The 9,220-nt window shown below is 40.0% G+C and overlaps 1 pseudogene; it reads right to left on the reverse strand.

Moving 5' to 3' along the window:
- Positions 1–2,180: 2,180 nt before the first annotated feature.
- LOC117612816 lies at positions 2,181–3,280 on the reverse strand (annotated as a pseudogene).
- Positions 3,281–9,220: the final 5,940 nt, after the last annotated feature.

Here is a 9,220-nt window from a genome sequence, read left to right on the forward strand (position 1 = left end):
TATAGAACCCATAGGGACTTTCGGATCGGAGTTTGGAGGTCGTGGTCCACAGGGGGATTATCGGGTGCTAGACTATTATTGGGGTTTACGCAATATTAGTATTAAATTATAATGATATATATATATATATATGTTTGTACAAGGGTACAAAAGAGTCTAGAATGTTAGTTGGAGTGCTATACGCACTACCTTAGGTACCTCCCTGGATCTTGGTTTCACTACAAGCACCACCAAGTGAAAGTCAGGTCTCACGTGGCGTAGGTTATCCGGCGTTGAGACAGACCCCATACGTGGCGTTGGTTGTACCGGCGTATGGGGGGGATATTGTGATATTGTGTTGAGGTCGCACGTGGCGTAGGTTATCCGGCGTGTCAACAGGCCCCATACGTGGCGTATGGGGAGATTTATGATATAATGTTGAGGTCCCACGTGGCGTAGGTTATCCGGCGTTGGGACAGGCCCTATACGTGGCGTTGGTTGTACCGGCGTATGGGGAGATTGTGAGATACTGTGTTGAGGTCGCACGTGGCGTAGGTTATCCGGCGTGTCGACAGGCCCCATACGTGGCGTTGGTTGTACCGGCGTATGGGGAGATTTGTGATATGATGTTGAGGTCCCACGTGGCGTAGGTTATCCGGCGTTGGGACAGGCCCCATGCGTGGCGTTGGTTGTACCGGCGTATGGGGAGATATGTGATAGTATGGCATGGTCGCACGTGGCGTAGGTTATCCGGCGTGTTGACAGACCTCATACGTGGCGTTGGTTGTACCGGCGTATGGGGAGATTTGTGATATGATGTTGAGGTCCCGCGTGGCGTAGGTTATCCGGCGTTGGGACAAGCCCCATACGTGGCGTTGGTTGTACCAGCGTATGGGGAGTTATGTGATATGACGTGCAGGTCTCGCGTGGCGTAGGTTATTCGACGTGGAGACAGACCTCATACGTGGCGTTGGTTGTACCGGCGTATGGGGAGATTATGGGGAATACAGAGAAATGAAATGAGGTATCGCCTAAGTGCGGAATTAGGTTTTATGAGAGAACTACGTGTGGCTTGATCCCTCAAGGAGGGTACGTAGGCAGCCTAAGGTCATTAGGTGCAGCCGCAGACTAAATATTAGTCATAATTTGTATTCGAATTGTTTGGTAGTTGGTTGAGAATTAATGGAAGGCCGAAGGCCATTTGTGTGAATTGCATGAAATTTTATTGTGCATGCTGTCAGTTGGAATTATTAAATGCGTTTTTATGCAGGTTGAGATTTTGGGAAATGTCCAATTTATAGGGGAGACTCTGCCGAAATTTCGGCAGAAAGTCTCGGTCTTTAGTAAGTGGGCCTGGCATCGGGGTGATGTCAGAAATTCCAAAGGGTTCGTCTCGGGTTTTGAGAAAATTCGGGGCGGGTCCTTTCAGCTAGGCTTGGGCTTGGGTGTATGAAGCCCGGCCCAGCCTATAGACCCTGCCCGATTAAGCCCAAAAAAGCCCGGCTAGGCCCGGCCACAAAAGCCCGGCCCTTTAGGCCAACATACATATATAATTATGTATAAATAAGAGTTTAGGTTTATGATTATATCACTTAAATCACATATATAATTTGTTTCATTTCATTTACTCTTCTTTACGCATTCCTAATTTATAATTGGATGATTAGCACATTAATTTGTGTCAATTATTAATTCAACAATTATATATATATAAGATGAACAACATATCACATCACCAAATATAATCATATCACGAAACATAATCGTACCACCACATATAATCATGCTTTTCTTGAACACATCACCAAATATTTGCATATTTATTCATACCATTCTTTAAAAAAATATTTTTTGATACTTAATATTTTTTAAAATGTATTACGATCTAATTACGTAGTAACCTCAAAAAGAATACTTTATTTTATTATTTTTGTGGAAAATCTTATAAGTTGTGTGACTTTATTGGGTGTTTTATGAATTTGGTTTGATGTGAAAATATTTGAATTAAGTGAGTTTAATCTCAAATTTGGACTAAAATGCCCTTATGATTAAGTTTATGATTTTTTTTTTTAATGAAGTTGGGCCCGTTTAGGCCCGGCCGGTTGGGCCTAGCCTAGCCTGGCCCGATGGGCTTTCTCAAACCCGGCTCATGAGGCGGGCTTGGGCTTTCAATTTTCTAAAAAAATCCAGCCTAACCCGGCCCAATGACGAGCCCTAGGGCAGATGAGCCTTGACAAAATCTATCATAATCTCGTACGCATTTATAGCCTTCAAATCCACACCATTTCTCCGCAGCTGAGGGAAGAACAGCAAATTGCCCGTCACAGCCAAAAAGACTATTGTCATCGAAACCACCGGGTGCAGCCGCCACCTGTCAGTCGCCGCCTTCTTTACCTCTATCTCAACCGCCATGAAAACGCCGTGTAGGACAAAGAACCACGTCACTTCCCACGTGGGAGACACACATGTGAGATAATAGTATATCGCCTCGTGCATTAAACCTGAGACCGCAAAAGTGGACATCACAGCCAAGAACCGGGACCACCGAGGCCCAAGTATACGCATAGATATACGGCCTACAGGTAGGGCTCGGTGAACTGCGGCTCGAGCTCAAATCCAAGTATAGCTCGAGCTGGGATGGCGCTCAAGGCCAGCACAAGTTCTATGCCAAGGTACATGTGGCAGCAGTACAGAGCCAAGATTATGTATAGGTGTAAATGTGGTCTATATTCATATGTCCTAATGACCAAAGCCAAAAGCAAGGCTTTTATGGCCAGCAAAATTGACTTATTGGGCACATTTGTGAGGGTTTGATCAATTGGGTTCACAGATTTCTTGGGTTTTGGGGTGGATTGGTGAGATGGGTTTTTGTTATTTTGATGGGTTAGAGGGTTTTGATCTGTGTTTTGGGGTGATTTTTTGAGGTGGGTTTTGTTTGATTTTAATGGGAAGGCAAGCTATGGAGATGAATTGAACAAGTGTTGGTGGGGTTGGGGATAAAGGGCCAAGGTTAAAGGAGAAGGGGAGGAGCTTGAAGATGCCAAGCCAAACCAGAAAGAAAGTTGTGGGCCCACAGAGATGGAATGAGTGGAGATTCAAGGGGAGGATGATGAAGACGTAGAAGATGGCGAGGAGAGAGATCAGCCAGATGATGCCCTTTGGGATTTTGGCTGCTATGTAGTAACAATAACATAGAGAGGTGTTGGTTAGGATCCATACCTTGATGAAGTTGTTGATTTCACCATCCATTTCTTGATTCCTTCTTCTTTTTTTGGTAGTCTCTCTCCCTTAGATTCTCTCAAAATACACCTAACTTTGGGCAATGTTTTGCCTTCGTTTAAATGTTAAACCTTGTTTTGTTTTTTTTTTTTTTTTTTTTTTTTAAGTTTTTAATCGGAAAATGTTGAACCTTGTTAGTTGGGCCTTAATTGCACTAGCATTGGTTCTTTGGGTGAAGAAACACTTGTGTAATAAGCAAAATTACATTATGTCATGTGTAATAACTTTTTCATTGGGTGGGTTGTTTTTCTTTTGTTGGTGGTATGTTTAATAATTACAGTTGACAGTTGAAACTCAGAGAAGTAAAAACGATTGCAAAGAATGTGTAACTCACAAGGGATTAACTTTCTAGCAAAATTTACTAGTAAAATTTATCGCATAGTGAAATTGAAAGATTTGACTAAACCAAACGATATAATCTGCTGTATACTTACTATTTTCATTTATCATCTCAATTGTTTAACTCATTATTTGTTATGAGCAATAAGCAAAACCAAAGGATTTAAGAAAATTGTCTTGATTTCTGAGCAATAAGCAAAAAACCACCTTCCTCTCTCACTTCAAAATGCCTCATCCAAACACAACGTTAGGGATTGTGATCATCTTGGCATTTTCAAATAAAAGTAACACGGCTTGACCACAGGAGCCCAAATATAAAGATATGAAATTAAAAAGGGGATGCCAAACACGGGAGGACAAAGCAATAGAAAGTCAAAAAAGTTTCACTTCAAGAAGCAACTAGAATAGAACATCAAACCACAAAAATTATTAAAGAGAAATCTGAAGTTTGAACAACAAACCACAAAAATTTGCCAAAAACATCAATTGGTTCATAGTTATGGCGAAGACGAAGACAATGATTGAGGCGAACATGAAGATGAAGACGGACACGAAGATGGAGGTGAAGACTAGACGAAGTTTGCTCGGCTAGGTTGAAAACGAAGGTCGCTCGATTGCTTCACATGTGTTTTTGGTTGTTGTGTGTTTTGCGTGTGGGCTAAGATAAACCCTATCAAGCCTCGTTTGGTTCACAAAACGGATTTGAAGGGAAATAACTTCTCATGTCATTTCCCAAGATATGGGAAATAAAGATTCCTTTCCATTGTTTAGTAATCTGTGGAAAGTAACCAAGAAATGCCACTTTATTTCCTTTCAAATGTTTGGTTTGTGTATAAATGTAAAACAAAGTTTGTTTATTTTTTCAATTATACCCATATGAAATTAAATAAATAAAAAGAATGCATTTAATGCTAGATTGTAATTCTAAATCGTTAGTACAATATGGTCATGAAAAATGTGTATTTAATGTTGGTTCATTTTCTCAAACTTTCCTATGAGCAGGAAAACAAAACCCACGGAGGGAGGAAGACTTAACTTTACCCCTACTACTTCCCATGTGTAAAACAACAAGTTTTCATACATGGACTTACCAAACATGGGAAAATAATTGCTTTTTCATCCCCAAACCTCCTTTTTCCATGAACCAAATAGGGCCTTAGTGAGGTTCTTCTCTTGTCCTAGCTAGTCAGCTTGTTAAATAAACCCATGTTTGGTAAAATAAGTATTAGGGCTAAATAGTCTAATCCTGGTACTAACCTTGTGAAACAAAAAAGCCCATAAGATCATATTTAAGACTCAACACTTCACCTTCCAAAACAGATGAAATATCCAAAGGAAAAGTAACTGCAACTTTTGTGTAACAATTACTATCTCATAAAATAAAGGCTTAATTACACTAGTACCCTCTAAAAGTATGGTCAAATCTCACATCGTTCCTAAAAAGTTAAAATAGCCCACTTTGCCCCTTTGAACTTTGTTTTGCGTCCCATTTCCCCCGATCCCACCGTCAAGTCTATTAAATCATCAATTAAAAAAGATGATATGGCACAAGTAGGACCCTTTTTTTTGCGAAATGGATGACACATGTGTTTAATTTAACAATCAATTTTTTAAAAAGTTTATGTCTCGTCCTCCCCCTTCATCCTTCCTTGCCCTGCCCCAGCTGATATCACCTTCTAATCCATGGGTGGCCCTGGGGTAGTGCAAGTGGCTCCACCGCATTGGGCCACCAATTTTTGTGTAAGTGGCACCACCGCACATCAAACTATGCTAACCAATAGCAATATATATCCATCTCTTTTGTTTAAGTATCAAAGTACTTTCTTCCTGTAGGGGCTTTTTCTTTCCGACAGCTAAAAATAGGCACGGGCTGCTGTAAAGAGCAAATGGGTGGATCTTCCCCTATGTGTGTGAGTTCAAGAATCAGGCCCCAAGAGTGCTTTGAAAGGTTTGTGGAGCCTTAGGAAACACATTGGCTTCCTTCACCCACAAAACCAACAATTGCTTACAGATAAATATTATGGCTTGACATAAGAAGCTTGTGGCATAGGAGCTTAGCATTCATGAGTTTAGCATGAGAGAGAGAGAGAGAGAGAGAGAGAGAGAGAAGGCTTGGGTTTCCTATGAGAAACAGAGGCTCGAAGTAAGGAGGAGAGAAAATTTTGAGAGGATTGGTTGAGGGGAGAGAGGAAAGAATGAAGGAATAGGAATGGGTGGCTTGAGCAAGTTTCTCGTAGCTTGACAAAAGCTTTGTCAAGCTTTTGAGTACTTTGCTAGAAGAGAAACGGGGAAGCAATGGAAGAACAGAGCTTGAAATCAAAGGGTTCCAAAGGTGAGAGGTGATGTTTGCTCTCTCTGGATGTGTTTATGGGAGAGAGAGGAAGAAGATGGAAGCATGAGTGGCTTTAGCAGATTTCCAGCAGCTGATGGAAGCTTTGTCAAGCTTTTGAGTATTTTGCTAGAATATAAAAGGGGAAGCAATGGAAGAACAAAGCTTGAAATCGAAGGGTTCCAGAGGTGAGAGGTGATGCTTGCTCTCTTTGGATGTGTTTATGGGAGAGAGAGGAAGAAGATGAAAGAACGAAGCATGAAATTGGAGCTTCCAACAGAGAGTGAGAATGCTTGCTAGCTCTAGAATAGTTGTGGGAGAGAGAAAGAAGTTGGAAGAATAGAGCATGAAATACTAATTATAGGATTCGAGCAAAAATACTAATTATGATACTCTATGTCACTAGATATGAGAAAAATTTAGTTGCAATGAGAATAACACTGTTTTGCTATTTTGAACAATAATGATATGCTATATGAAAGTGTTATCATGCATGCCATGACTCTATTAACTGAAAATAGCAACATAATGTTATTTAATTACGCCATGTTGAGTTGGAGATTCCCTTGGGAGCACTCACATAGAGCATGAAATACTAATTGTAGGATTCGAGCAAAAATACTAATTATGATACTCTATGTCACTAGATATGAGAAAAAGTTAGTTGCAACGAGAATAACACTGTTTTGCTATTTTGAACAATAATGATATGCTATATGAAAGTGTTATCATGCATGCCATGACTCTATTAACTGAAAATAGCAACATAATGTTATTTAATTAAGCCATGTTGAGTTGAAGATTCCCTTGGGAGCACTCACATAGAGTGAAACCATTTTTGGGGCGATGGGGGCAGGGCATATGCTAAAGTAGGGAAAGGGCCGCACGTTTGTGGACTTCAGCTGGGTTTGTATCTATATAGGTCAACTTACATGTCCTAGGGACAGGGCTAACGTAGGGAAAGTGCGTATGCTAACGTAGGGAAAGGGCTGCACGTTTTTGGACTTCAGCTGGGTTTGTATCTATCTAGCTCGACTTACATGTCCTAGGGAAAGGGCTAACGTAGGGAAAGTGTGTATGCTAACGTAGGGAAAGGGCCGCACGTTTGTGGACTTCAGCTGGGTTTTCTATCTATTTGACTTGACTTACATGTCCTTTGTGGTCGTCAACGTCTATGGACTTGCAAGAGTCAATATTGTTCGCTCAACAACAATCAATTTTACTATTATTTAATTATAATAATTAAATAAACATAATAATAGTATATAAAAGTAAATAAACAAAACGAAATTTGAAAATTAGTAAATAAAATACTAATTTTGTGTTTACTAATCAGGAATTGGAATTCTCATTATGAGTTGAATTCCACCTATAGAGGATTCCTGTATTTATTTCACATCAAGAAATTGAAAATTAAGTTGGGCCCACACAAAATTAGGAATTGAATTCCTGATTTTGGAGAAATTCAATTCTTAAGTGGGATGTGGTATTCTAATTCCTGGAGATCTAACTTATTAGGAATTCATCTTTTGTATCCATTATATCCTCACACAATTTTTAAAATTTCAAATTTGTCATCTACTTTAATCCAACAACGATGACATTTTAGTAATTAGTATCACTCCTACTCTAATTCCATATGCTTTAGTAAACAACTTCAATAGGACTCCGGAATCTAACTGCCCTCAATCCATATGGTTTAGTAAACAACTTCAATAAGAATCCAGAATCTAATTCTCCTCAATTCAATTCATCCCCAATTCAAGTCCTCTTAATCCAATTACGGATTAAAAAACATGCCATAACTGTAGAAACTTGCAGAATTGCAATGTCCTTGAAATAGAATTTTAACCTTACTCAGTGCTTGACATTGTCTTTCTTTTCAAACTTCTTTTTTGAACCCAGATATTTTGTGACAGGACCCGACCCAATTTCCACTTTGGAATTCGAGCCAAGTCCTGTGCGTGTCCGACACCTGGCAATGTCGGGCACAAATGACCTTTTTACCCTTCTTGTCTCAAATTCTTTTTTAACTTCCCTTAGACTTCTGCCGAAATTTCGGCAGAGTCTCCCCTGTATTTTGACTAATCCCAAAAATTTTCACCTGTTAAACAACCCATAAATTCACACCAACTGCCAGAATATTCCAAATAACAGATATCCACTCCAGTTTTCCAACTTCAACTATATATATCAGAGCATTTTCTAAGTTTCAGGGTTCCAACTACAAAACTTTACCTTACGTGGTGATGCGGAAGCTTTGAATGGCCCGGTGGTAGATCCCGCGTATTTCTATGGCCTGGGGGCGAAAAACAGGTTGAAAATGTGAGTGGACCAACATAAGATTTATGAAAACAGTTAAAAATCATAATAACCCCCATAGTAAAAATAACTTGATAAGTAAGGCTAAAGTTCACCTGTGTTTAATATAAGGTATTCATCCGAATATATATATAATCGTATGTATGTAGCTTCGTAAAACTGAACAATTATATGAAGATATAAAATGCGTAAATATCAAAGAAACTGGTTTGAAATAGCTGAAAACCATAAGCAGGTAAAAGCTACTGAAGAATATACTCGTATAACTGAACAAATATATAGAATATAATGCACGAATATCAAAGAAATCGATATAAAATAACTGAAAGTTGGACTTGAATAAAAGAAATTCAAAATCCTTTGAAAATACCACCTATTTGTACCCCTGTCATATCCGTCAATTCCCCTGGCAGGTCTCGGGCGCCACGCAGTCTACCCGAGCCGCAAACTGGCAGAATCAGGGGACTATGATCAGCCTGATCTACCGGCAGATTTCTCGAGGACACCAAGTCAGCTCGAGTCGCTCTGGCAAGATGCAGGGGACCGTAGTCAGCCTGATCCGCAATCCTGGCAGGTCTCGGGGACACAGAGTCAGCCGAGCCGCAATCCTGGCAGGTCTCGGGACACCAAGTCCGCCGAGCCGCAAATCCTGGCACTCACGGTTCGAGCGTCCCCGAAACTCGTGAGGTAAAGTCAAGTGCACTGACTGAACTATAATCAGACTGGATGTCCGTAGACATCGGTCCGACTCTGGGTAATCACCATAAAGAAACGGGTACATGGTGGTCTAATTAAAAAAAATCTGATAACTTTCTGAAATCTGATAAGTCTGAACTAACTTCTACCTTTGTATTAAAACCTTCAAGTCTGCTGCTCAACCAATATTATAAAATAAAGATGTTTCACAATGCTAATCACGCTTCGAAAATATGCGATATCACTTATTCAAGATCAAATACAGAAATTATTCAA

Source organism: Prunus dulcis, unplaced genomic scaffold, assembly GCF_902201215.1.
Source record: "Prunus dulcis unplaced genomic scaffold, ALMONDv2, whole genome shotgun sequence".
In the NCBI taxonomy this organism is placed as follows: Eukaryota; Viridiplantae; Streptophyta; class Magnoliopsida; order Rosales; family Rosaceae; genus Prunus; species Prunus dulcis.